The following is a 27,068-nucleotide window of genomic DNA, read 5'->3' on the forward strand; positions in this document are numbered from 1 at the left end:
TCCCCCCACCCATGACACTACTGGCAGCAACAGAATTGGTTTGCATCTGCTCCACAGCATTTGTGACTTGGATCAGTCCCCTGGCAACATCTCCGCAGCAATTGCTCATTTCCAACTGCAAGTCTATTGCCCGTTGGGATAGTTGTGCAGTTGTTATGCTAAGCCAGTTGATGGCCCTAGTGTACCCATGCAATTGTCCAATAAATTGGTGATGTTTTTTTGCGATGGGACACCTGATCATCTTTCGACACTTTGCATAGGTCCCTGAGTGCAACAGTCATCTCACCAAATTGTTCATTGCTTTCCCTGCGACCTTCCTGCACAGCTGTTGTGAGATGCTTGATACTGTCACTCATCTCCCCCATGTTGCTTGCAAGAGTGGAAAGGTTTGCCTGCATTAACAACATGTGTCTTACTTGCAGGCGCTGTACTCTTAACATGGCATTCTCTAGACCTGCATAGGATGTGGAACTCTCGCCTTCGTCAGTACTCATCATTGCAACTGTCCTGCGACTCCTGATTCTCATGTTCCTAGGTTGCAGCTATACACGTGGTCTTGCTGTGGGTGTATTCACAGGCAGCACAAAAGAAATCTGAGAGGCAATATAAATAAATAAACCGGGTATATGGCACAAATGCCTAACAATGACGATATTAGGCGAGGAGAGATCTTGAATGTTCTTAATCCTTTATTTCAATAGATAGAAATTTCCAAGGAACAAAATGCAGTTAGATAGAAACAGCCAATGCGTCACCCATTTCATACATTTTTATCTGTTGTTTTGTTTCCATATAATATACATCTTTTATATCTAGTAAACCTGTACTGAAATCAACTTTGATTTCTTGGATTGATATATTCTTTATCTTGGTTTCTTTTTTGAAGTAATATTGTTTTCCTAAACTCCTAGCTTCCATTGCTTCCTTTTGTGTTTCTTTGTTTCTCTTAGGTCCAATCTTGAAAGTAGCATGTTTTACATAACTGTGCTCCTCTTTGCTATGTCCAGTCAAACAAATACGTCTTGAACTTTTGATCTAAACTGAACTTCCTCCTTTTAAGGACAGTCTTCTTTGTCTTAATACACAGGTATGAGGTGCTCATCTAAGCAGTATTCCTGTAAATTATAGGTCATTGAAATATACTAGGTTCAGTGTTTTTTCTCTTTTCTTCTTTATACTTATCGTTTAATTTGGATCTGTTGTTTGTTCTCTTTTCCAATATTCAGTGAGCAGCTTCTCTTGTTTCATACTTTCTACAAGAATTGAATCTATCCATTTTTTGGAAAGAATTCCAAGAATTTGGATGGTAAGTAGAATTCTTTTTTGTATGTTTGCGATAGATTGGACCACTATATACATACTTTATATATTTTTTTCATTTTCCACTCCCTATGAATACGAACTAGGTATTGTTTACCTTTTTGATAATTAAAATCATGGTTTTATTCAATGTGCTTCTGGCTATCATATGCTGTTTTATTAGACACTTATGATATAGAATGAACATACATGCATTTATGATTGTTCTACTTTCTAGGTTTTTGTTTCTTTCTGTACTGTATTTTAACATAAGTTTGCTTATATTGGCTTTTTTCCAATTTTGTTACATTTATCTTGCGTATCTATTTCTTACTTGTTATTCAAATTGTGGATATTTGCTGATTTGTAATATGCTATCCAAATTTTTTTTTCTTATCTGCTGGTTTTCTGTAGTAGTCTTTGTTGCCTCCAAAGATATTGTGTCTTAGAATTTATGTTGTAAATATTTGTTTGTACTTTCTGAAAACTGATGTCTATGTATTTATGTATATTGCAGCCCTGAAGAAGCCCGTAATTGGTGAAACGCATTGGCTGTTTCTATCTAACTGCATTTTGTTCCATGGAAATTTCTAACTATTGAAATAAAGGATTAAGAACATTCAAGATCTCTCCTCGCCTAATATTGTCATTGTTAGACATTTGTGCCATATACCCGGTTTATTTGTTTATATTGCCTCTCAGATTTCTTTTGTGCATAATTCAATATTTGTGGTTTAGTGGTGGCAAACCATATTCTGAGGTGGGCATATTTAAACAAGTTTATTTGTGTTTCCATACTTTACTATTAACTACACGAGTCAGTGCTTTAGTACATGTTCCTGTCCATCATTGTTCATTTAATGTATTCACAGGCTGTGCTGTTGTAGGCTTAGGTTGTTCCTCATCCCCTGTTTCAAGTGCAGGCAATGGGGCCACTGTGATCCTGCATCTTTTTGGAGCTGGTGTTGTGTGTGCTGGTGAGACTGCTATGTCTTCTCCTGACTGAGACTCACTCTCTGGGGGTGCATGTCCTTCACTGTCATCTGACTCCTCCTCACATGCATCTGTGAAATTGAACAGTGCATAACTAGTTAGCATATTTAGACATGTTTTCACTTTTTTCCATTGTATTGTTAAATTAAGTTTTTTTGGCACATGCAGTGTGCGGAGACTGACTTGCCTGTCACAATTGATTGAAACTACCCACTGGCCTTCCATTGCGGATTTGCTGACTTCAATTCACATAATGCAATTTTGTGATACAAGTAAAACATGGTCTGGAATACTATGTTCTACACTAAGCCAGATCAGACTTACGCAGTTTGTTTGTTAAAACTACAATTTGGATCTTGATTTGCATGCATCTTACCTTGGGAGGTACTGGGTGGTGCTGAGGAATCTTTTGTAGTCACCCCAACTACTGCCTCCGGCTGCAGGGTGGACTCCGCTAGGTCCTCCATGGCTGTGGGTGATGTTTGGGTGGAATGGCCCGCCTCCTGTTTTTTTGGCTTCAGCAAGCCTTTCTGCAACCCTTTCTTTGGCATGACTCCGCAGGTCATGCCACCTTTTGCGCAAATCCGTAATGCTGCGCAGTGAAACTCCCACTGTATTTATTTTTCTTTCCATTCCCAGCCACAATTGTCATTTTACAGACTCTGGGACCTGCAGTGACTGTTTCCCAAACAGTTTTTCATGGCTCCTCACCACTTCTTCTATCAGTATCTCCAACTCCTTGTCACTAAATTTCATTTTCCTTTTGCGCTCCTTCTGTGGTGTTTCTGAAGCCATGCTGGTAACTGCACCTGTTTTAAAGTTCCAAAGTTTCCAAAAATGCAGTTCTCCAACAGTCTGCTTCCTCCTCCTCACTCTAGGCACACAGGTAACAGCATGGGCATGGTCACTTCCTTTTTCTGACATCATAATGCTGAATGGTATTATGGGAATCGCTATTTGCGACTCGCTAATAGCGTATTTGCAACAATTGCGAGTCATTATTTCAGAGTCGCAAATAGCGATTGCGAATATTACCAACTCACAAAAAAATAGCATTTTTTTAATGCATTTCAATTTGCGATACGTAAAGTGCGATTCAGAAAAATTTGCAATTTGGGAAACGCAATGTTGATACATATGCCCCTTAATTTCTCATCAAGGGCCAGATGTAGGTAATAAACAACAAAAGAGGAGAGAGCCGGTCAAAATGTAAATAAACTGGGAGCCAAAGAGAAGAAGCCCACTAAGTTGAGACAAATCCCATCAGCCCACTGTTTTGGCAGAACATAATCATCTGGGAGTAAGGTGGATCAACTCATTGCAGTGCACCCTATTTCAGGGGAACCATCACTGTGTATATGCAATGAGTTTGCAGCCTTCCAGAGAAAAAGTCTCAAAACATAGTGGTACTGAGAAAGATGTGAGATGCAGTGCAAAACAGAAGAAAAGTGTATTAAAAATGGCTACCTGATAACACCACCCAACTTTATTCGGTGTCAAAAAGTGCCAAGATTAAAAAAGCAAGTGAAAAACTGATAGTTTGAAAAAATAACTATCTTATAGCAATAGAGGTCGACATGTTTCAGCCAAAAGGTTACAGTTACCTGGCTTTTGTCAGGACCATGTATGGTAAAATGCTACTGCAGAAATATGTGTTTACAAAGATACTTTGATAAGAACATCACCGTGACAATACCCTACCAAAATCAAACAGTCATTGATTTGTCCAGTAGTTTAAGGGATGTCAGAGTGTTCTGAAAAGAAGAAAAATATGTGTTTACAATTTATGAAACACAAATAATTGACTCTCAGTTTCAGTACAGCACTTTGCCTACAAAGTACAAAGGCTAATAAGTCCATGAATTTTGGACCCTTAAACATTAATTAGGAAAATGAATGTACTCACCCAGCATTATGTGGGAGTACGCCTCACCTCACCCGGCAACTGCTTGGTGTACTGAGGCCCCGCTCTGTATTAAGTGTAAGAAAACACATCCTTAAAAATGTATATGTGATCCTTCTTGCGAAAATTAGAATAAAACTTCGTTGTTGGCCTTGAAGACAGACCACTGGCCTAAACAAACAGAGACTCCATTCAATGCAGATTACTTGACCTCAAGGTTTCAAACAAATAGTATTTGAAAATCAGAATTGAATATATCAGTCTATAGAAATATTTTTGAAAAAACCACTCACAAGCAAGCTTCTGAAATAGTATACCTGCCATGCATCAAATAAAGGTAGAACATGGTAAAATAAGTCTCCTACTGAGCATTTCGAGGTACAAAGTTCTAAACATGAAGAAAGGAAGCTCACCTATCCGTCGGTACCCCTCTCCTTGTCCAAGCTGAAGGGGAGGTACCGATGTATCTGTCAGTGTCCCTTAAATAGTGTAGCTAATTGGTTGAATTGTAGCACATGACAGGGGACTAACTGCAAATAGACATGCTCAAGAGAGTAGTGTCACGAAAGACTACTATTTTATTGGTACCGGTTAGTCACATGTCTCGCATGGTGAAGAGACTCACGCAGTGGTTGAATTGTGGCACCTGACAGGGCACTAACTACAAATAGACATGCTGAAGAGAGTAGTGTCATGGAAGACTACTGTTCTATTGGTACAAGCTAGTCACATGTCTAGGGTGGTAGAAGGACTAACATATTGGTTAGATGGTAGCACCTGACAGGGGACTGTCTACAAATAGACATGCTTAGAAGAGTAGTGTCTAGGGAGACTGCTGTTCTATTAATACCAGCTAGTCACATGTCTATGATGGTAAAGAGACTAGCGTATTGGTTAAATACTAGCACAGGACAAAGGACCAACTACAAATAGACATGCTCAAGAGAGTAGAAGACTACTGTTCTATTGGTACCAGCTAGTCACATGTCTAGAATGGTAGAGAGACTAGTGTCTTAGAAGAAGAGAGTAGTGTCATAGGGAACTACCATTCTATTGGTACCAGCTAGTCACGTGTTTAGGGTGTTGGTTGAGTTGTGACACCTGATAGGGGACTGACTCCAAAGAGACATGCTCAAGACAGTAGTGTCATAGAAAACTACTGTTCTATTGGTACCAGCTAGTCACATGTCTAGGGTGGTAGAAAGACTAGCGTATTAGTTGAATTGTAGCACTTGATAAGGGACTAACTGCAAATAGACATGCTCAAAAGAGTAGTGTCTAGAAGAACTACTGTTCTATTGGTACCAGTAAGTCACATGTCTAGGGTGGTAGAGAGACTAGCGTATTGGTTAAATTCATTGACAGGGGACTAACTGCAAATAAACATGCTCAGAAGAGTAGTGTCATAGAGGACTACTATTCTATTGGTCCCAGCCAGTCATATGTCTTGGATGGTAGAAAGACTAGAGTCATAGAAGAAGGGAGTAGTGTCACAAGACTACTGTTCTATCACTACCACTTTAAATCAATGCCTAAAAGATAGTGCATCCTTACAGATTTATCTACAAATTACACTCCGCTTACAGATATGTTTGGTGGCCAAACAGGCTTGAAACATTGATAATCAGATGTAGCAGCTGGTAGTTATGTTTGATACTATTTTCTTAAAAAACACTACTCATAGTGATGCATGCATAAAGATGTTCTGAGTTCGCAAATATGATGAATCATAGATGAAAGAGATGAAAAATGTATCAAGTACCTTTATAGCGAGATCCATGGTATCTCATCATTGAGGCCATTCACATCGCATTTCAAGCGAAAAACCCATTTCTGTTTCTTGATGAAAAGGAATTTGGCTACATCAGTGATGTGTGAAGGTATGAATGGTCGTTCAAGAACTACCAACCGCATTTCTTCTGCTTTGTGTTTCAGATTTAAAAAATGGTTAGTGAGACCAGTTGACTGTTTGTTACAACGTATAGTGCTCTTATGCTCACTTATCCTCAGTTTTATTTTACGTGTGGTGTAGCCAATGTACCTTAGTGAGCATGGACAAGTAATCATATAGATCACCTTGTCTGTATTGCAATTAGTGTGTGTCTTAAGAATCCACGGGTGAGTTGTGCCTATATCTACTGAAGTCGTTTTTTTTGGTTTGGGGACAGGCATTGCAACAACCACAGGGATGATGTCCTTGAACCTGAGGAAGGTCCCATAACGTATTGGTGTTCTCAGCAATCATGTTGCCACTCTTAGGTCTAGTGTGAACTAAACTATCACACAGACTTGGACCCCTCTTGAAGGAAAAAAGCGGTAGTGGTAGTTTATCAGTGGCTACTTTAAGTATCTTCCAATGCCTCCTTACAGTTTTTTGTACTTGATTGGACAGTGTACTGAAAGTGGTCACAAAGGTAAGTCTGTCACTTTGGTCTTTTTCACAACGAGGGCTCAATAGTGCATCTCGATTGTTGTTTGCAGCTCGTTTCCAAGCTTGCTTTACCAGACGTCTCGGGTAGTCTCGTTCTTTGAGTTGTTCTGACAAAATCATTGCATGTTTGTCAAACAGGGATTTTTCAGAACAGTTCCTACGCAATCTTAGGAACTGTCCTACTGGTAAGTTCTCACGAAGGGCTTTGGGATGATGGCTATGAAAAGCCAACAGAGAGTTTTTTGCCATTGGTTTCTTGTACAGCTCACAACCCAGTTTGCCATCCTTAGGAAATATACTAATATTCAAAAACGATAGTTGAAGGTGACTGTACTCTACTGTAAATTTCAAGAAACGATTTTGTCCGTTAAGCCATTCATGAAATGCCTTAAGTTCATCCGGGGTACCACGCCATACTACCAAAATGTCATCTATTTATCTCTTCCACAGCACCACATGATGTAAAAAGGGGTTGCTGTGGTCGAGAACATGTTGTTCCTCAAATAGATGTACATACAAATTGGCCAGGCTTGGAGCAAAAATACTCCCCATGGAAGTCCCGGAGATCTGGAGGGAAAATTTGATCCTCAAACTTGAAAAAGTTTTCCCTCATAGCCAGCCGGGCACATTCCCTAATGAAATTGACTGGAGTGATGCTGTCCAGATCTCGTATATCCAGAAGACCTCTGATAGATTGTAAAGTTTCTTCCTGGGGTATACAGGTGTATAGTGACTCAACATCAAAACTGACCAGAAGGTCAGTGGTGATGTTAAAATCTATCTCAGGAAGTAGACGAAGGACATCAGTGGTGTCCTTCAAATAAGTACCCATCTCTTTCACCAAAGGTCTCAAGAAGTGATCCACAAAAGTAGATAAAGGATCTAACAGAGAACCAATGCCTGAAATAATGGGACGTCCTGGTGGTGGTCTTTGATTTTTGTGGATTTTTGGAAGACAATAAAAATATGGCATAGTAGGATGGTCTACCACTAGAGATTTAGCTTCCTGTGGTGTAATCCAACCCTCCATACTTGCCTCATCTACTAGTTGTCTTATTTCCAAGGATAGTCTAGTGGTGGGATCAGAGGATAGTGTTTTGTATGAATTTGTGTCTCGTAATTGCCTGAGGCATTCTATCCGATAGACATCCATATCCATTACAACTGTGGCACCACCTTTGTCTGCTGGCTTTATAATAATCAATTGGTCGCGGACCAACAATAGTAAAGCCATTTTCTCTTTGTTAGGCAAATTCTGATATTTCTGTTGTTTGGTGTTACACAAAGCCATGACATCATGAACAACAGCCGTCTCAAAAGTGATAATTTTAGACGGTACCTGATAAATCGGAGGGGTGAAAGTGGAAGGAGGTCGTAAACCAGTATTGGTGTGAAAATCTTTAGAGGGGCTGGAATCATCCTTATTTTTGAAGAAAAAATGCAAACGGATTTTCCTAAAGAATTTCTCAAGTTCGCATCTTAATTCAAAGGGATCCCCTAGATAGGTGGGAACAAATCCTAACCCTCTATTAAGGACATTTTGCTCCTCCTCTGTTAGTATACGTGTGCTAAGGTTAACAACCAGATTGGTGAGCTTTTTTGTGGATTCATCTGGCGTTATTGCCCTGACCGACTGCGGGTCATTGGCACCGTTGTTTCTGGTTCCCAATGTACTGATTGTTGTCCTCTTCTCCTTGCACGGTTGAATCCGCGGCCCTGGTCTAAAAAAGGCTGATTGGGAAAGAATTGTGGATTTGGGAAGAATGGTGGTATCTGGTGTGGAAACGGCTGTTGGTAACCCCAGGGGCCTGGAGGCCAACACTGACCTTGATTTTGATAAGGACCCGGATTACCCGTCTGTTGTTGGAGCAAAATGCACGTCCACCCCCTCTCCTGCGTGACGGAGTGGAATACGTGGTCTCTGAATCACTATACTCTTGATCAGAATCTGATGTAGAATAATTCGAACCATAGCGTTTTCCTCCTTTGTTATATTCAGGAGCCACAAATGTGTCACTAGTGTAGGGATAGATCTTTTCTAGTGAGAAACGGGCCAAATCCTTCTTGAACTTATCAATTTTGGTTATCAATATGTTATCTTTGTATTCTTTATTTGTTTTGTTAGCCTCATCCAGGTTCTTCTTGAAGAGGGCATTGGTGATAGTTGTTTTAATCTGACCCTCTAAAACCTGTATTTCTATAAGGAGAGCATCAGCTGTCTTCTTGGCAGTACTAATGATGAAAATGAGCCAATCGCGTGTGCAGCGCCACGCGATAAGTGAACAATTCTTTAAGAATTCTTTATCAGCTAGAAATAATCTAGGTGTGTTAGTAACAATCAAACCTGTCGGTGCGCATTTACCCCGTAAATATTCAGTCATAATCACTCCGTGTATCGTAGTTCGGGAGTGAGTTTTTTTCAAAGTGAGTAGTTTTGTCCAGTCATCTTGGGAATTACTGATACTCTCCGGTAACGCATCCAAGATGTTGGGATTATTTGTCAAAATAGAGTTCAGAATATCATCATCAAATGCTAGCCCTGCAAAATCGGCAATGGTCTGTCAGATAAAGTCTATCAAGGAAGTGAGCGGAAAAAGAAGGGACTTCAATTAGTGTCCCTCACATAAAAAAAGACCCGCAGCCGTAGCTGCTCTCAGATGTAGGTAATTCCTAAATACCGAGTTCTTAATAGCGAATTTTACCGATTCGCTATTAAGAACTCGGTATCTCCGATGCAGGTAAAAAATAGTTAATAATTACTGAATCGGTAATAATCGATAAGAATCAGCGATTCGGTAAAATATGGCAAAAAAATACAGATTCCGCATTACCGAATCGGTATCACCGATTCCTTAACACCGATTAGGTAATTAGCGAATCGGTATTTCCCAAAATCGGTACATTTCGAATCAGCCAATCCTGTGCTTCCTCATTACCTCACAAACAGGAAGTGGCCACACCAATGCAGGTGCACTGAGCCTGAAGCTGTTTGAGAAGCAGGGAGCATAGCAAACAACCCAAGAGCAACTCTTCCAACTTTTGCTGAGAACACAGAGCAGATATGGACAACCAGGAGAGGGAAAAGGAGGCAGGTGAACGCAAGAGGAAGCATAAATTTAGTGAGAGGGAGCTTGAGGTCCTTATTGAGGAGGTCACAAAGGACCATGACAAACATTTTGGGAAACATTCTCTCCACGTGCCTGAATCTCAGAAAAGGAAGATATGGCTGGTCATCCAGGAAAGGATCAATGCCATTGGAGTAACCCAGCGCTCCATTGAAGACCTCAAAAAACGCTGGATGACCTCAGGAGGCTTGCAAAGGCGAGGCTGGCAGAGAGAAAGAAGCAAGCCAGCCTGACAGGTGGAGGGAGAAACACAGCACCTGCACCATCTGCCCTTGAGCTCCTGGTGGAGTCCACCATCCAGCCGGAGAGTGTGAGCGGGATTGGGGATGCAGACAGCTCAGCCAGAGCTGGCAACAGACAAGGTAAAATGCATGCACAGCATGCTGTGTCCCCCACTCCCTTACCCCAATCCCCAATCCCCAATGAGGCAGTATGAACCCCACTCCAGTACATGTTTTACTGAAAACCAGCATTTTATTATGGGAGATGTAGTCAGAAGTAACACATGTCATAACAGTCAGTCCACTGAACCCAAAGGCATGTGACACACATCAGCAATTAGCAAGCAGAGGACAGTTAGTTTGATTGGCAGTCATGAAATGTATTATTACGCAAATGCTGCCAGATAAGTGAGCAAATGTACATTCTGTCTCCACAGGCAAGCCATCGGGCAGGGCTGCAGAGGGGAGCACAGGAAAGACACCCAGGAGAGAGAGGACACAGGAGGAGGAGGTCCTGTCGCCTGCAGAGCACACCACCCCACCACCACACCACCATCACCACCACCGCCATCACCACCATCACCATCACCATCATCACCAGCGTCACCACCGCCACCATCACCGCCACCAGCACCAAGAGCCAGGAGGCATGCAGTGGCTTGTCTCCAGAATATGGAGGTGTCCGAGGAGGACAGCATGGGAGGCCACAGTCCCCCACCGAGCGCGCACACACAGGTGCCAGATGCCGCAGGGCAAGGGCATCCAGACCAGCTTCACAGGGCGAGGATCAGAGTGTATTTGCCCGTCTTGAAGGGGAACATGCTCAAGGTGCAGCACCTGCAAGGCAAAGCGATAAGGTCAGTCCAGCGGCAGATGGTACAAATGAAATGGGCACATGCGGCAAATCGAGAAGGGCATCAGTAGCATGAACAATACTGTGGCTGAGGGCATGAGGGACATGTCCGAGGCAGTGAGGCTGCTGTGCAGTAAAATGGATGAGGACCGTTTGGCGAGGCGCAGGGAGAGGCATAAAATGGACAACTACACTAAGGCGGTGAACCGCCTCTCCACTGCCACCTCTCTGCTCTGCAGGCGCTCGGTGGCCATGCAGGAGGAGATGGCCCACTGCAGCCATGACGTGGCAAGGGGGCTGGTCACAGTGACCAGTGCACTTGAAGTGCTACAGACAAACCAGGTAGCCACAACAGGTGCAGGTGATGGGGGGGATAGTGAAGAGGCTACTAGCAGCAGTAGCATCACGCCTCCCTATAACAGAGTCCAGGAGGCGCAGCGAACGGCACAGCGCTGCCACAGGACAGACTGCCAGTGAGGACAGTGTGCCCAAGGAACGCAGCAGTGCAGCGCGTGGGCGCAGGAAGTAATACCAGCCATCACATGGTATTGCGATATGGGTGATGTAACCCATTTCGCCTTTGTAATCTGCATTTCATTTTGACCTGGCATGTTAAGCCCTTCATGATGTGTCGGTGTGCTATGCTAATTAAACACCGTCACTCACTTACAGTAATTAGCTGTGTCTCCTTACTTACACAGAAATAGTTGCGTGTGATCTCAGCCCGTCTGTGTCTCTCATCTGGTACTGCTGCCACACCTGCTGCGCTGTGCCCTGGCTGTGGACAATCCTCACCCTCGTCCTCAAGGTCAGTTAGTTCCACTACTGTTCCTTTCTTTGTGGCAAGGTTATGCAGCATGGCACATGTTGCTATTAATTTACAGCAGATGATGGGGCAGTACTGACGTGCACCTCCACTATTGTGGAGGCAGCAGAACCTGCTTTTTAAGAGTCCGAATGTGCGCCCCACAATGTTGCGCGTAGGTCTATGTGCCACATTGTATCTTCTCTTACTTGGGGTGGATGGGTTGAGGTATGGAGTCAGGATAAATGCCCGCACTGCATATGCGCTATCACCTAAGTGGGAAAGGAAGTGCCATTAATAACAGTCACCAACACATACATCAGAGGTATACATCAGGGTGTGTCACATTGATTTACCTAGCAGGTATCCTTCTCCAAATTCACCCCCAGCCAGACGTGTGTAGATCCCACTGTTCCTGAATATGTGGGAGTCATGGGTACTCCCTGGAAATTTGGCTACAATGTCAGTGATGATGTGGTCCGCATTGCATATAACCTGCACGTTGATGGAATGTGTAGATTTTCGGTTCCGGTATATGTACTCTGTAGCTGCAGGTGGGCAGATTGGTATGTGTGTCCCATCGATGCACCCTATCACATGTGGGAACTGTGCCTTTTGGTAAAAATCCGTCTTTGTTTTCTGCAGTTCCGCCTGTGTGCTGGGGAAGCGTATGTAGTAATGCATTCTTTGCATAATGGCATCCAGGAAAGTGTTAGAGAAACGGGACAGGCAACTCTGGGACACCCCACCTGCCACAGCTATCACCCCCTGGTAACTACCTGAAGTAGGTGCAGGCTATAGAGCACCTGAACATATGCTGGTATAACGTGCACCCTTGGTTTCTGATGCTCCAGGAGTGGGTGCAGGTCCCGTATCAGGTCTAGGATGGTTTGGGGGTCTAGTCTGTACCTCTCATGGATTTCAGCCTCAGTCAGTTGGAACAGTGTAACGCGCAGTCTGTACACGCGCTCCTCCCATCTCCAGATCCTCAGTCCTGCTGCTTGTAAACGTAGCCACCTTGCAATTACGTAGAGGGCCGCCATTGTGTTCACACTGTTGCATTTTGGGCCTGTTTAAATACAGTGCACCTGATTGCCACCTGCTTTGAGTAAGTGGTAATTAGCGACTCCTAAATACCGAAAATTCGGTATTACCGATTTTTGGTACATCGATTTGCGAGTTTTTAAACGATTTCTTATTTAGTGATTCGGTATTTGGGGGTTTCGGTGTCTGCTAATCGCTAATTAAGGAATCGGTAACTGGTTTTCCTTATTTTTACTGATTCCTTATTTGCGATGGCGTTTGTTGTTACCTACATTGTACATGGCTAAATACCGAATGGTAACGCAGAAATTCAGCGAATTTCTGCGTTACCGACCGGTATTTAGCCACCTACATCTGGCCCCAAGAGATTAGTAAAGTTATTTTCTTTATTTTTGTCTTTATTTCTGTTAGTCCATAAACGAAATAAGTTTACAGAAATCTCGTCAAGGAAAAGAGGTTAGTCTAATGCATGAACTTATTGCATCAAGTGCGCCGCTGAAAGGAATAACTTCCCTAGTCTACAGACTTCAGACCAGGGCTTCAGATTTCAAGAACCCATGAAAAATTCGGATTCAAGGAAAAGAGTGAAATCAAAAGAGCATAAAGCTTCAAAGTCAATTAAAAGTAGCAGAACTTCCCATAAGGAGTAGTTCATTAGTCTCAGCTGAGTCTCATTAAGTTCAAGAAGAACAGCATGCAGTTGCAGTAGAAATCTGTCAAATAAGTAGCAAAATAAGGCAGAGAGGAAAACATTAGCAGCAGTAGCCACAACTGTCAAAAGTCCGAGTCACGGTTAATTCTCCAAAGGAAAAGCGTTGAAACTGCCTAGGAACATGCACTAATATGAAAGTCAAGAATACATGTTGAAAACATTGTAACAGGCTCCTTTCTTCACGGACCAATGGGGTAGCGGGGTTCTTCGGTAAGCAGGTTCAGCTCCTCCATTCCCACGGAAATATATACTGCTCATACTGTTTATCATGAGGCTAGCTACAGACAGTCTCACGTAGTTAGATTCTGGAAACATCAGACTTGGTTCCCATAGGACTTGAACACCAATCAACCTTCTACATCTCACTTGTTTCACTGCGAGTACAATGAACTACTAACTAAAAGGCAAAATCACTGTTAGGTAATACATTATCTCTAAGGCGAATCAAACATTATTGTTTAATAATATAAAAGTTATTCTATTTACCGGTATATGAAACATAAGAAAATAGGAAGTTCATGATATTCAGAATAAATTGTTGCTTATTTAAGTAATACATTTAGTTAAATCAAGGTATTCTGCAGTTATGACAACATTTGTAAACATGTCACTTTAAGATCAAGCTCCTAAATCATGTCATGCACATTTCAGCAATATTAAGTTTGTTTTTAGTTAAAGGAAGCTTGCTGCAGAGCCTTTCTGTGGCCTAATCAGACAACTGTGACTGCCTATTGTGAATCAGCACATTTCAAATGTATGTCAGTAAATTTTAAATGTTATACTCTTCATGTTGCATTTAGCTTACTAACTTAATTAAATTGTCATCCAAATAAGCACATACTGCAAATATAAATTTCCTAGAATTTTTATGAATTCCAAAATAATTGTAAATTAACTCCAGATGTAGGAATAAACCTATGGTTCTAAATTACTGTCAGCGAGTTGCTTGGTGAGCTGAACACTTGCACGAACAAATGCATTATTCGGTATGTCATGAGTCTGAATTGATGCAAGGTAGACATAGCCTTCTATCCTTCTTATGCCAGTTTATTGTGGAAGAAAAATTTAATAATGGTAGTACCTGTTGATTACTGCACTTAGAATAATAGTTGTGTGGTGCTTAGCTTTGTATGAGAAACGTTCCAATTTTTAAATGTGCATTTTTGTGTATCTAAGAATGTTAGTCTTTTTTAAATTGAGAAAAGATTTCAATACAGGGAAGGATACCTCTTTAGGAGGAGCAACTAGGAATCATTGCAATCATAAGACATACAGCCTTCATCAAACACAGAGACAGATGAAACAACAAGACCATCATCTCAACTCCTCTGTTTTGATCATTCCAAAAATAAAGTTGGAAGATGACACACAACCCAAAATATGATCAATATTGAAACCATTAATTATATAATTTTTCTAAATGTTTGTGCATTCAAGAGGAAACATTTTCAGGCTAACTTTTGTATTGTGTTCCGGGATTGAGAATCTGATTTCATAACATTTATTATTATTTTTATTAACACCATTTGTTGAGCGCATGGGTACCCAAATCGGGCTTCTCAGCGCTAGCCACCCTTGCTGAGACTATCCCCATTACATTGTAAACAGATAGATTTTTCCTCCTGGATTACAATTTGGCTGTTTTGGAATACAATCTTTGGGGCATCATCTCATTAATCCACACTTAGTTTCTGTGCACTTGCTGTTGAGACTGGCATACTTTCAATGAGGAGGGCTGAACTGATCATATCTTACATGGATTTAGCCTGGTGCTCTGCAAAGCCTTTGGCCTGTAGATAATGCAAGATTTTGTCTGGGACCCGTGAGTGCCACCGACCAAAGATTCAAGTTTTAACACAACCAGTAGAAAATAGTTCAATTATTTGGGACAGAGTTGTAGCTTTGGGGAAGATCTGCTTCAAATGGGCTATTGGATTTGGAGCTTACATAGTATGGTAGCTATGTTGTTGTGGAGGCTTTTCACCAATTTCACATAATTTGCTTCAGGTTCAGATCTGTTCAAATGGAAGATGATGCAAGAAGGGCTGCAAAGTTTTTAATCATAATTATAAGTTGTGTCCTAAGTTCACAAGGTCTGCTGGAGCTTATTGAATTGCGTTGTTGATGTGGAATCTGCAGTTAGTCTGGATGTGGTATTCTGTTAAGTGTGAGTTATGATGATGTTTGCAGAGGTGGTTAGCATGTAATTTATTGGTGAAGTGGTCATTTTGCGTAGATTTGGTCATTTATGAGGATAATATTTATGTTGTTTGCAAAACAGTCACAATATATTTTTTCCTTTGGGATGGAACAAGGCTTGCATGTAAATGTTGTAGGAATGTGGGATAGTAAGTTGGACTGAGATGGCAAATAGGCACATCAGATGGTACCTGCGGGAAACTTAGTTTTGTTTTCATTACCTTGAAGAAAGTTCGATCAAGGCAGCAGTATTTGGCATAAGAAGCAAAGATGGCGAGGAAGGGGCAGTCATGGAAATGTTTAATCATAGGATTCTGGGAACAGCAAGTGTTTTTGCTGTCCCTGCGAAGGTTTAAGAGCTCTCTGCCCCCATTATGAGTGTCCTGTTAATTACAATATATACAGTAATGCCTCTCACTGCACTTATCGAAATTACAGAATCACTCACTGCAAACACAGCACCCAGCAAGTTAAACAAACATACCAGAATTTACAAGGAGCCCACCAGCCAGTTAGTAGCGAAATTGGTTTCTTTATTGGTAGAAAGTTCTAGCATAACACGTTTCAACCCTCACTGGGTCTTAATCATATGCAACACATGGTGTGAACAATGCTCTCCTTTTAAGTTCACAGTCCTTAGACACTGAAGATGGACTACAAATTTTTTGCATTGTAAAAATCTAATAGTTATACTGAAAGTAGTAATTTCTTTGGGTATATTGGTCATTAGTAAATCCATTTTGTTACTAGATAGCACATAATATTAGCCATGAAATGACATCTACTTCAAATATTGTTGCTGTTATCATGTATTTTAATTTTCTGACCAAAATAACCATAATGTATTAGTAGATGTCCTCTCCCATTGTATCATGTACATTTTAATTTAAAGCACTTGACTTGAAATATCTATTCATAGCGCCTTCTGCCGTTTCCACAAATTGTCATACTTTAGTAGCCTCAAAGACATAAATTTCATATAGAGTAAAAATAGTAATCAAATCCATAAAAATACCGAAGGCGCTGAATCTATCAATACACATGTCAATGTTCAAAATCTTTAGTCACTTCAAACGTTTTCCACCAACTTATTCATCTTTAGGCTCCCGGCATTTGCAGAGGTCTCTTCCTCTTCATATCCTGACTGACATCAATAGTTTACAGCAGCAATGGACCTTGAGCAAGTCTCCCGTCCGTTATTGACAGTGGCCTCACCTCCATCCATTGACAATGTCACCACTTTGCAGCCGGCGGGTATCCTTATCTATAGATCCAAAACACCGGGGCTCGTAAGCGGACGTCACCACTAATATATTCCATCATGCACAGCGCTTTAATACAGCGGCAAAACACGCCCACCACCGGTTAGTAGTATATAATATATACATACATATATGCATCGATTTCTTGGATGTGAAAGTTTACATCAAAGATGGAGAAATAGCAACTACCCTGCATAGAAAAGTCAATTCAACACTCCATGCCAGCAGTGCTCACCCAAAACATCTTATTAAAAAATATCCCATTTGGTGAACTATTGCGCCTCAAAAGAATCTGCAGTACGGAGGCAGATTTAACCATCTGAACAGAACAGGCTCTCTCTAGATTCAGAATGAGAGGATATAATGAGGCAACGTTAAAGGAGGTTGTCAGAAAAGTGAATGACAGGCCTAGGGATTCCCTATTCGATGCTGGCACCAATGAAGGAACATCTAATGCTGATGAAAATGATGCCCTGAGATTTGTGACCACATTTAATAAGCAGGAGAGGAAGATAAGGTCGATAATAAAACACAGTTGGCCTATACTGTTTACTGATGGTGTGCTAACTTCTAGGCTCCCTATGCAGCCCACCATCACTTACAGAAAAGGTGCATCAATGAGAACTCAAGTTGTCAAGAGTAGTCCGGAACTTGCAGGAGCTGCGATGTGGTTATAAACCAGACAATGGTTCACCAAATGCTCCTCGTGGAGGGCTTGTAATTTTGGTGACAACACTACACACTACTATACCCCTTTCAGCCCTGAAAAAATCACCATTCAGGGGAGACTAAATTGTAGAACAGAGTATGCAGTTTATATCCTGACATGCACCTGTGACTTGGGATGTGTTGGCAACACCAAGCTACAGGTGCATGTCAGGATTTTGCAACATTTGCGAGCAATCGTTAATAACGATGCCTCCTATCCAGTTGCTCGCCATTTCAAGCAAGAACATACTAATTACCTTAATTGCTTGAAATGCTTTGTAGTGGTGGCCATTCCAAAACCAAGGAGAGGAGGAGACAGGGAAAAGCTATTAAGGCAAAAAGAGTCAAGAATGATACTGGAGTTAGATAGTAAGTGTCCCAATGGTCTTAATAATACAGAGGATCTGCATCACTTCTTATAAAAATGACTATTATGATGATTTTTAATAATGACATTTTATATCTGTTCCCCTTATATAAAGATTAGATACGTGTAGAATTATAGAAGAGTTCTTGCGACACTAGGCCTCCCATTTCCATCTAGGCTCTGTTTTTATTTGCCAATTTTAGGTTAAGAATCTTCACAACGGTATTTAATTATTGGTTTTAGCACTCGCACTTTAATGGGTCGTGTTGACCAAAGGGAGCACTTTCAGTATATAGCACTTTATTTGAGTCTACGTAACAGGTCATTATATATGCCATTGCATTTAAGTAGCAAGATGAACTATGGTTTTAATGTTGGCAGTATTTTGTACATTTGTTGATGTTTACATGGTTTTTTGCGATATTTGCACATACATGCCATTGCATTCAAGCAGTAAGATGAACTGAAGTTCTACATTGTGGGCAATATTTTGCACATTTTCTAATGTTTACAGTGTTCCTTGCGATATTTGCACATGTTTTTTAGAAATCTAATTATTGCGCAATCAGTAGGCTATCCAAACAAATATATAGGAATCCCTATACTTGATTATGCAATGCATTGAGGGATTTTAGCCAGCAATACCATTATGTAGTATTGTTTGGTTTTTATTTGTATTCTCTCTCTTTTTTTTTTTTCAAATGACATGTTTTTATATTTCAAGCAGGAACATGTTGGATTCATTTACTGGTAAATTACAATAAGGCTTTTATGTGTAATATCCATTTGGTTTTTGAAATAATATTTAAATATTTCTTGATATCGCCATTTAATATTGATTGCAATTGAGCAACATGAATTACAATGTAAATTGCACATTTTGTACTATGACATTTTTTTGTTTATATTGACCGTACGAGATTGGGACTATAATATGCAACAATTTGGAAAACAGACTTATCAGTATGCAGAATAACAAAGTTAGTGTTTCTTTTATGTCTATATACCACGTGGGGTTGTTACACTGCATATTTAAAAAAGATGGTGAACTAGACTCTGTGATCAAGGACAAGTGTTGTCCAAAATGCGTCAGATCGGAGGACCGAATAAACGACAGTGCCAGATTTCGTGTGGTTCGTGTTTCTCTGTTCGCCTGTGTGTGTGTTTATATATATATATATAGATACTTCTGGTTTGCAGTTACTCCGGCTTTCTTCCAAATCACTGGTGGTGCACGTTAAAGCGCTACAGCAGCGCTTTTATTAAAAAATCACAGCTCCTTTTATCGCCTGACAAAGGCTGTTTAAAACAGCCGAAACACATCCTGTCCGTAATGGCCTAATCGAATAAACAGAGTTCCTTACAACCCAGAGTTGTGATATATATATATTTATATATATATATATTTATTTTTTGTGGCATTCTCCATCCTAATTTTGCCGCACTCCACACAGCGCATGCCACAGTTCGTGAGGACGGACTTGCGCAACTATAACAGATATATATATGTTTACTTAAAAAAGATATGATGGGCCCTCATAGGGTTGTAAATGTATTGGTTTTTAATTCGTACAAATATATATGCCCCAAGCCTAAAGCAATGCTATATCTAGGTTGGTAATAAGATAATAATTTACTCTAAACGAAAAAAGAAATTCACAGAGAAAAGCTAAGAATATAGTGACATTATAGTATGGAGTTGAAATGAGATTAAAACTAATGTTTAAAATGTGGAAAACCACAGAAATTTGCCAGGTATAGTTTAGTGAATCAACTGTAACATGCATCACTGATACCATCATCCAATGATTGTGTTCTATAAGCTCTGTGGATTTTAATGAATTGGACAAGCTACACTTGAGCCCAATTTTCTATCATCAACCCAGTAATAATGGACATAAACTTTGGTCACATCTGTCAACCCAACAACATTTGCTGAATGATGCCCTCTTTTTATTGGTATTCACTCACCTAACAAACAGAATGCCTCCATAGTCTATAATGGGGTCATCTACTTTTAAAACATTGAACACCCTCCAAAAAAGAATTTATTCTCAATCCAGGTATGCACTAGCCACTAATAACAGACCTTCTGACAGGCCCTACGGACAACACTCCTTAGTTTAATAACAAGCACTCCACACATTCATTCGATGAGCAGAAGTGCAAACATTAGAACCATTTTTACAGCCACAATGTAATTTAAATCATCTCTACGTGGCTCATCCCTACAGTCTACATTATTCATAAATCCACAATGCCTCAAAATCTTCAGTGAAATTCTGGAAATAAACATCTAAAGCTTATAAACTGCATGCTTTCAATCTGCCCTTCCAAACCCACCCTTTGGTCCGACCATCACTTGATTGTCTTCTGCTGGACCATACTGCCTCTAGGGCATGGAAGAGGGTGAAGTCTTCGAACTGGATAGGCCTCCTTGCGAATATGTGCCCATGTCTGATTAATGAAGTCAATCTTGAAGTAGAGGCTATCAACGTCTGGCTTCTCGGCAGTGGACTTGTCAGCCCCTATGCAGGCGTGGAACAAGGACAAGGGCAGATCCCCTGCCCCGTAGTTTTCCTCACACCTGGCTGAGGAACACAAAGCCTGTAATAAGTTTGAGCACATTTGGCACATGGACTCCTCTGCTGACAGCAAAGCCATATAGAAATTGACTCTCAGAGCTTATCATGTTTCTCTTAAACAGGCCTAATACCAGTCCTTCACTGCGAAAATCATTAATAATGAGCAGAGATCCTGCTCTATTTTCCAGATTGTGAAGTCCTTTATCTCTCCACAATCTCGGCATTGAGCTATTGCTCTCTCTCAAGAGCTTTGCATAAGGTTGGCAACTTTTTTTTTTAAACAAAATTTCTGATATATAGAGAACACTGCCTGTCACAGCCGTCTCTCCCCTCCTGCCTGGCACCACCACAAGTTTACTGGGTTCAGGCCCATATCCTTGGAACACTCCAGGGATGCCATCCTGAAATGCAAATCTAGGTCCGCCTGGAGCCTATCCACCTGCAGACGCTGTGGACATCATCCACCCGGTGTTCAAACCCCATTTTTAATCTTTCTCTTTTCTCAGGGGTTGTGCCTGACACTCTCTATGAGGGCTCAGGTCTCTGTGGTGGTAGGCCAATGCTTTGCAAATGTCCCCCCCTCCTGCTTTGGAGGCGAGGAGAGTAGTGATTCATGCCTTGATCACTTTGCGTCTGTATTACGTGAATGACTTGTACTCGGGGGCAGCTGAAGCCCAGGTGAAGCACCTACAGGTGGTACAGAATGCAGCAGCCAGACTGCTTCTTTGTGTGCCTAGACGAGCTTCGACGGCAGCCGCACTTAAGGCCCTGCATTGGTTTCCCATCAAGAAATAGATTCTATTTAAAGCCTCAGTGAGGATTCACAGAACAGTGTTTCTCTCCAGCCCTGGTTACTTGACGAAGAGATTCACTCAGTATACTCCTTCCACAGCATTGCTCTCTGCTTCAGCCTCACTCTTGGTTATCCCATGCTTTAAGCTTGCCCGAAAACGCATCAAGGCCTTCCCTTTTCTGGCTGCTAAGGCTTGGAATGAGCTCCCCCTAGAATTGTGCTTGATTGCGTCTGAGCTCACCTTCCAAAAACAACTTAAAACATTCTTTTTTTCTGGGGCGAAGTGAGTCTTCTGCTGTGGGGTTGCGTACTTGGGCTTTGCCCGCAAGCAATGGTACACTCCTTGGAGTAGCCATGCACTCTACAAATGCCCTCATTCATTCATTCATAAACACCCTTTTTACATCACATTTGTCTGTAGCACTGTATAACAACTATTTAGGCACATGCCCAAACATCCTCTGGTGGATAATGCATTGTAAACAGAAGCTATGGCATCTCTTGCAGATTTGTTTGCAATAGGTTTTGCCTTTAAGCTCCACTGACTTTGAATCATTCCTCTGAAACCCACATCAGGTAAGTTCAGCCTTCACCTTATTTAACATGGAATACTATTTGCATCCACAACTTTACTGGTTAGTAACTGAGAACCATATAACTTTTAACATACACAGCCATGGAATGGAAAGGTAAAGCCTCGAGGGGGTCATGATGCCCCCGCCCTCCCTTAACAATGGTCATAAATACCATATTGCCATCTGTGAATCTACATATATTATTTATGCCATGATAATATTTATGCATATTTGATTTAACCAAAACCAGGATGTCCAATAGTATATTTGTTTAGTAAGTTAAAAGCAAATTGAAGACGTATTTTGTCTATTAGACATGTTTCTATGTGTAACGTAATTGTAACGTCATCCATGAGGCACTAAACTGTGTTTTCCTCAGTTTATCTCTACTGTGATAATAAACTGGAATTTTACATTTGCACTTTATTAATGAAAGTGTGAATGTTGGTTTATTATGGCATAAATATAAATATTATGGCTTGGCCAATGTAGTCATAGTTGGGTAAGACTTTCCATAGGAAAGGCATTTTTACTTCCTCACTTTGGACTAATTTACGAGAAACTTTTTTCTCAATATATTAATTCACATTCGTTTCTTCATGGAAAGTGTTGCACTGGTCCATCAAGCAGGGGCCAAAAAAGAAAAGGTGGAAGGTCTCAAAAGTGTGATTTCCCATTTTTAATTTCCATAGGAAAGTTTTCTGTTCGATACAGAAAAAAACAGCTGAATAGAATTACACCAAATTTGGCACAAAGTTCGAATTTCACACCGAAAGCATGTATTCGTAATTTTCTGCAAACCTGTTCAACTGTTTTTGAGGAATTAGCATTTAAAGGAGGGGCTTGGTTGGATCTTGAAGGGGTTAGCACTCAAAAAAGATAGAAATATCTGTACAGTTGGTAGCAGGGGATCACTATTGCATGACTGCAATACGATTTTTTTTTTAAATAGCTACTACTGATTGGCCGCAGGAGCGTTTTGTCCCATTGGCCATTTTGGTGCTGCGATACCGATTTCGTACCAAAATTATCTGATTTGCTGGCCACAACTTCTGAGAAAATGTTAGTGTTGTCATTACAGGACTCGGGACTCTGTCTTCCAGTCATGAAAAAAAAATAAGAAAGGCACATAAGGGGATAATGTGAGCATACCCTGATGCCCCAGACCCATATTGGGGGTCCTAAAGGGACTCTTCCATAGTTGAAATTTAAATTTCATCTTGTTTTTCTTGTGTGAGCCACATTATCCGTGGAAGCTGCCTGGTTGGTACCCCAATACCAACCTGGTACTCTATACCAAAGAACAGTAGGGCAAGGCCAAGCCACCGCTGCCCACGACTGAAAGATTCTCTTTTTTTTCAGTGAATTTCAACTTTTTATATATGTATAATTACCATTGGCAGCACAGACTGGCCTGTGTCCAAGTCCATTGTCAGATAGTCATGGGTGTGCATCCCCTGTTGTAAGTCCACCCCGCAGCAAAATTAGGGGATCTGCTGATCAAGCGGGAGACAGGTCACCCTCCAAACCTGGAACACACAGTGGCATTGTCAGTAAATTTTGGCAGTGAAACCTATTGGCTATTTCGATTTGCTTTGGCTTATATAGGCACAATGCAGACTTGCGATTGCCATTTTGGAATACCTAGTAAAACAATACAAGTGCATGAAATAATGGGCTCAGAGGATGGCCATCGTTGGATGCATTTGTAATGTTTTAACATTGTTGTTCAAAAATTACCATCATGGATGTGAACGCATTCTGTCGGCTGACTTTGAATTCATTTTGGTGTATTTTAAAAAACCCTGTTTAAAGATGGCCGCTATGGGTGCATCTATGATGACCACCTTTGAATAGGATACATGTTAGATGACAAATAACCCACACATAACATGAATGCACAGTCCAAGAAAGCCACTTTGAAAGGGTAAAAATTAAGATGGCCACCCATCAAGAGCATGGCCAATGCTGAAATGTCAATGAAAAAGATTCTAGAAAAAAGAACAAGAAGGCCAGTAGGGGGTCTAGGGCTCAGACATGTCTGTGGGTGTAGTTACCCTAGGTGGCTGCTGAACCTGGGATAAAATACAGCAGCTAGCGACATTGCACAAAAAGGGTAGATTTTCAAGGAAAAACTTTGATACCTCCACATAAAGTTTAAGGCCTTTCGTGTTGTAGAGGATAGGATCTCCCACACAAGTATGGAACCATTTTTCATAATCATAAAATATGTAAATGCTGTTGTATTGGAAATGTAATATAACAAGATGTACAAAAAATGACAAATAAAGTTATTTAAAAAATGTATGGAACCATTTTTATTGTGAGAAGTGTGAGAAGACTAGGTGCTATGAATTTAGTGGATCCCTGTAGATTCCAGCCATTTTCCTCGACAGAATTATGAGGAAAATGTGAGATTTAACCAAAGAGTGAATTTTACAAGCCACTCTGGGTAAGAAAATATAGTTATATCCACACAAGTTCCACCACCCTGGACTGCCCTGAGTGTCGATTGTTTTTAAAATGTCTGGTTTTAGTATGTTTCAGTGGATGATAGCCGAACCTGTACACAAATACTGCAGCTACCCATATTGTCAAAATGGGTAAAGACTTGATGTCTCCGTGTTCGCATTTTGGGGCCTATTGTGATAAAGGCAAAAGGCCTAGTCACACACGTGGGAATGCTGGGTGGTGGAATGTTGTCAATCACTGCAGATTCTGAAGCTTTTCCTCTCAGAAATGTGAGGAACTTGCATACTCTTGTCCAAAATTGAGATTTGCAGAGCGTTCTGGGTATAGAAAAGTTTGAAGGATCCATGGGCTTCACACCACTCTGGACTGTGAAATGTCTATATATTATAGTTTTCCCTTGGTATTATCTGAGACTAGCCCCAAATACTGCAGCTTCCCACATTGCCATAAAAACAGTAAATTTTTATGGCAAAAGCATGATGTGTCTATGTTGCATATTGGGGCTCAACGTGTCATGGGAGATAGACCCAGCCACATAAGTGGGGTACCATTTTTATCAGAACACGTGAAAATACAGAATTGTAGTACATTTGTTATTATCAGTTGAATTTCTCTCCCTTTTTGGTTTCCAAATTTAAGCCAGTGCAAGATAGAAATCATTTTGTGTAAATACCCACTATTCATAAGCTCAAAATCAGGGCAACAATAAAAAATACATATGATTTCTTTATTCCCAATTTCCATTCATGAGATTTTGCCATACCAATCAATGCATGATTGGAACACAATGAAAAATCATTGTAAACGGCAGTTCAGTTGTTGACTTTGGGTAGCGCATATTTTTGGTTAACACACACACACACACACTATGAGCCTGATTATGATGGTGGGTGGACAAGCATCTGAACGCCATCATTTTGGCCAGTTGTCCGACCAACTATATGTCTGTGGTTCCACCTACCTGATTACAATGCGACCGCTGTGTAGGCGTTCATAAAAATGCATTTTACCATTGTGGCTTGTGTTGCAGCCTCGAAAAGGGCCATCGTAATCCCTACGGCGGTGCCCAGCAGGCACCTCCCCATTGTAGGGATTACGGTTGGACAGCCGCTCTGAAGGGCTTCTTGAGCCTGTCGGAGGCATCGGTCGGACCCTCCGCCTGCTGTTGTCTGACCGACTGCAATGCGGTGGTCAGACTGCTATGCTGGATGTCAGTGGGACCGCCACCAACGGCCTGTCAGTGGCGGTCCAACCAACATCATAATCAAGCCATATATGTCACTGTAACCAGATGTGCCTGATATGTGTAACAATATATTGCTTTAGCAAATTGGCTGTCATCACCAAAAATAACAGATGTAAACATTGTCATAAATGTTTATATGTTTCACTATTATTTTACATTATTTTTCATATCAACAATTAGTTTCTTTGTCAAAACCATGAGTGATCTACATAAACAAACCTTTTCTGAATTCTAAATTTGGTCTAATTTTCAGACAAGTACAGTTTTCTGGGTTCACCCATGATTTCATGCTTGTTTCCACCACAAGAAACAAGTTGATTGAAACAACAAAAAATAGCAAAAATCGATCACCACTTAGAAAAATGCAAAAAAATGGTGGAAACATTCTTTCTTACAACTTTGCTTGTTTCTGAAAACTTGTGATCTGAACATAGAAAACGTTTTATTGCTGCCATTTTCAGAAAAAAAGCGACACTTTCTTGTTCAGCACTTGTTTTCCCATTTACAGAAATGCTTTATTTTGGTAATTTCCAGATTCCCTCCAGGGGACTCCACAAGCTCTGGGTACCTTTAACATCACTATGGTGGGAAAACAGGACACAAATTTGGCCTGGATACCTAATGTGTAAAAGCTTAATCATGGAGCATTTCAAACATAAACAGGCACTGGCAAAGCCCCTCAGTCTGGCCTTTTAAAATAAAAGTGCTATTTTATTTCTTAGCTATATTAAATTTGTGGTTGTGAGGATTGGTGAGTGGGTGATTGCCACAATCAGTAAAAGGGTGGATGAATGAGCGAGTACAATCGTTGAATAAATAGATAGTGAATGGATGCATATAGAGATTAATGGATGAGTGCCTTGGTGCAAGGATGAATGAGTGAGTGACTCAGGTGTGGAAAAATGAAACAATAAAAAGGATGGTTGGTGGATGAATAGATACATTCATCTAATAATGAATAGAAAGCGAGTTCATGGATGGAGGAATTAGTAAAATGATGAGTGAGTGCACTGTATTCCATATGTCATCCATTCACCCACTCAGCAATTCATCCATCAATGCACCCAGGCATTTACTCACCTATCCACACATAAAAACTCAGCAATCAATGAATGTTGCTTTCCTGTATAAAACAACAGAACTATTGGCTTTGCCAGTATGTTGTGTGCTCTTTATTTTCACTCTATATGCATTAAGAACTTATTTTAGAAAACAATAGCTTTTGATTGGGCATGGAGCTTATTCTGTTTTCGCTCTGTAATATTGTGTATAGGTCAAAAATATACTACCAGTTTCCAGTTCGTAAACTTTATTCGGATAAACATTGTATCCATAAAAGTACCAAAACAATAAAAACAATGTAAATAACAGGAGAGGAGTAACAAAAAGGTGCCGAATCCTGACCCTGTAAAACCCGGGTACAAATGGTTGTACTGAGCGTTTTCTCCGTACGACTCGTACCCGGGAATTCCACC

This window comes from Triturus cristatus, chromosome 10, assembly GCF_964204655.1.
Source record: "Triturus cristatus chromosome 10, aTriCri1.1, whole genome shotgun sequence".
In the NCBI taxonomy this organism is placed as follows: Eukaryota; Metazoa; Chordata; class Amphibia; order Caudata; family Salamandridae; genus Triturus; species Triturus cristatus.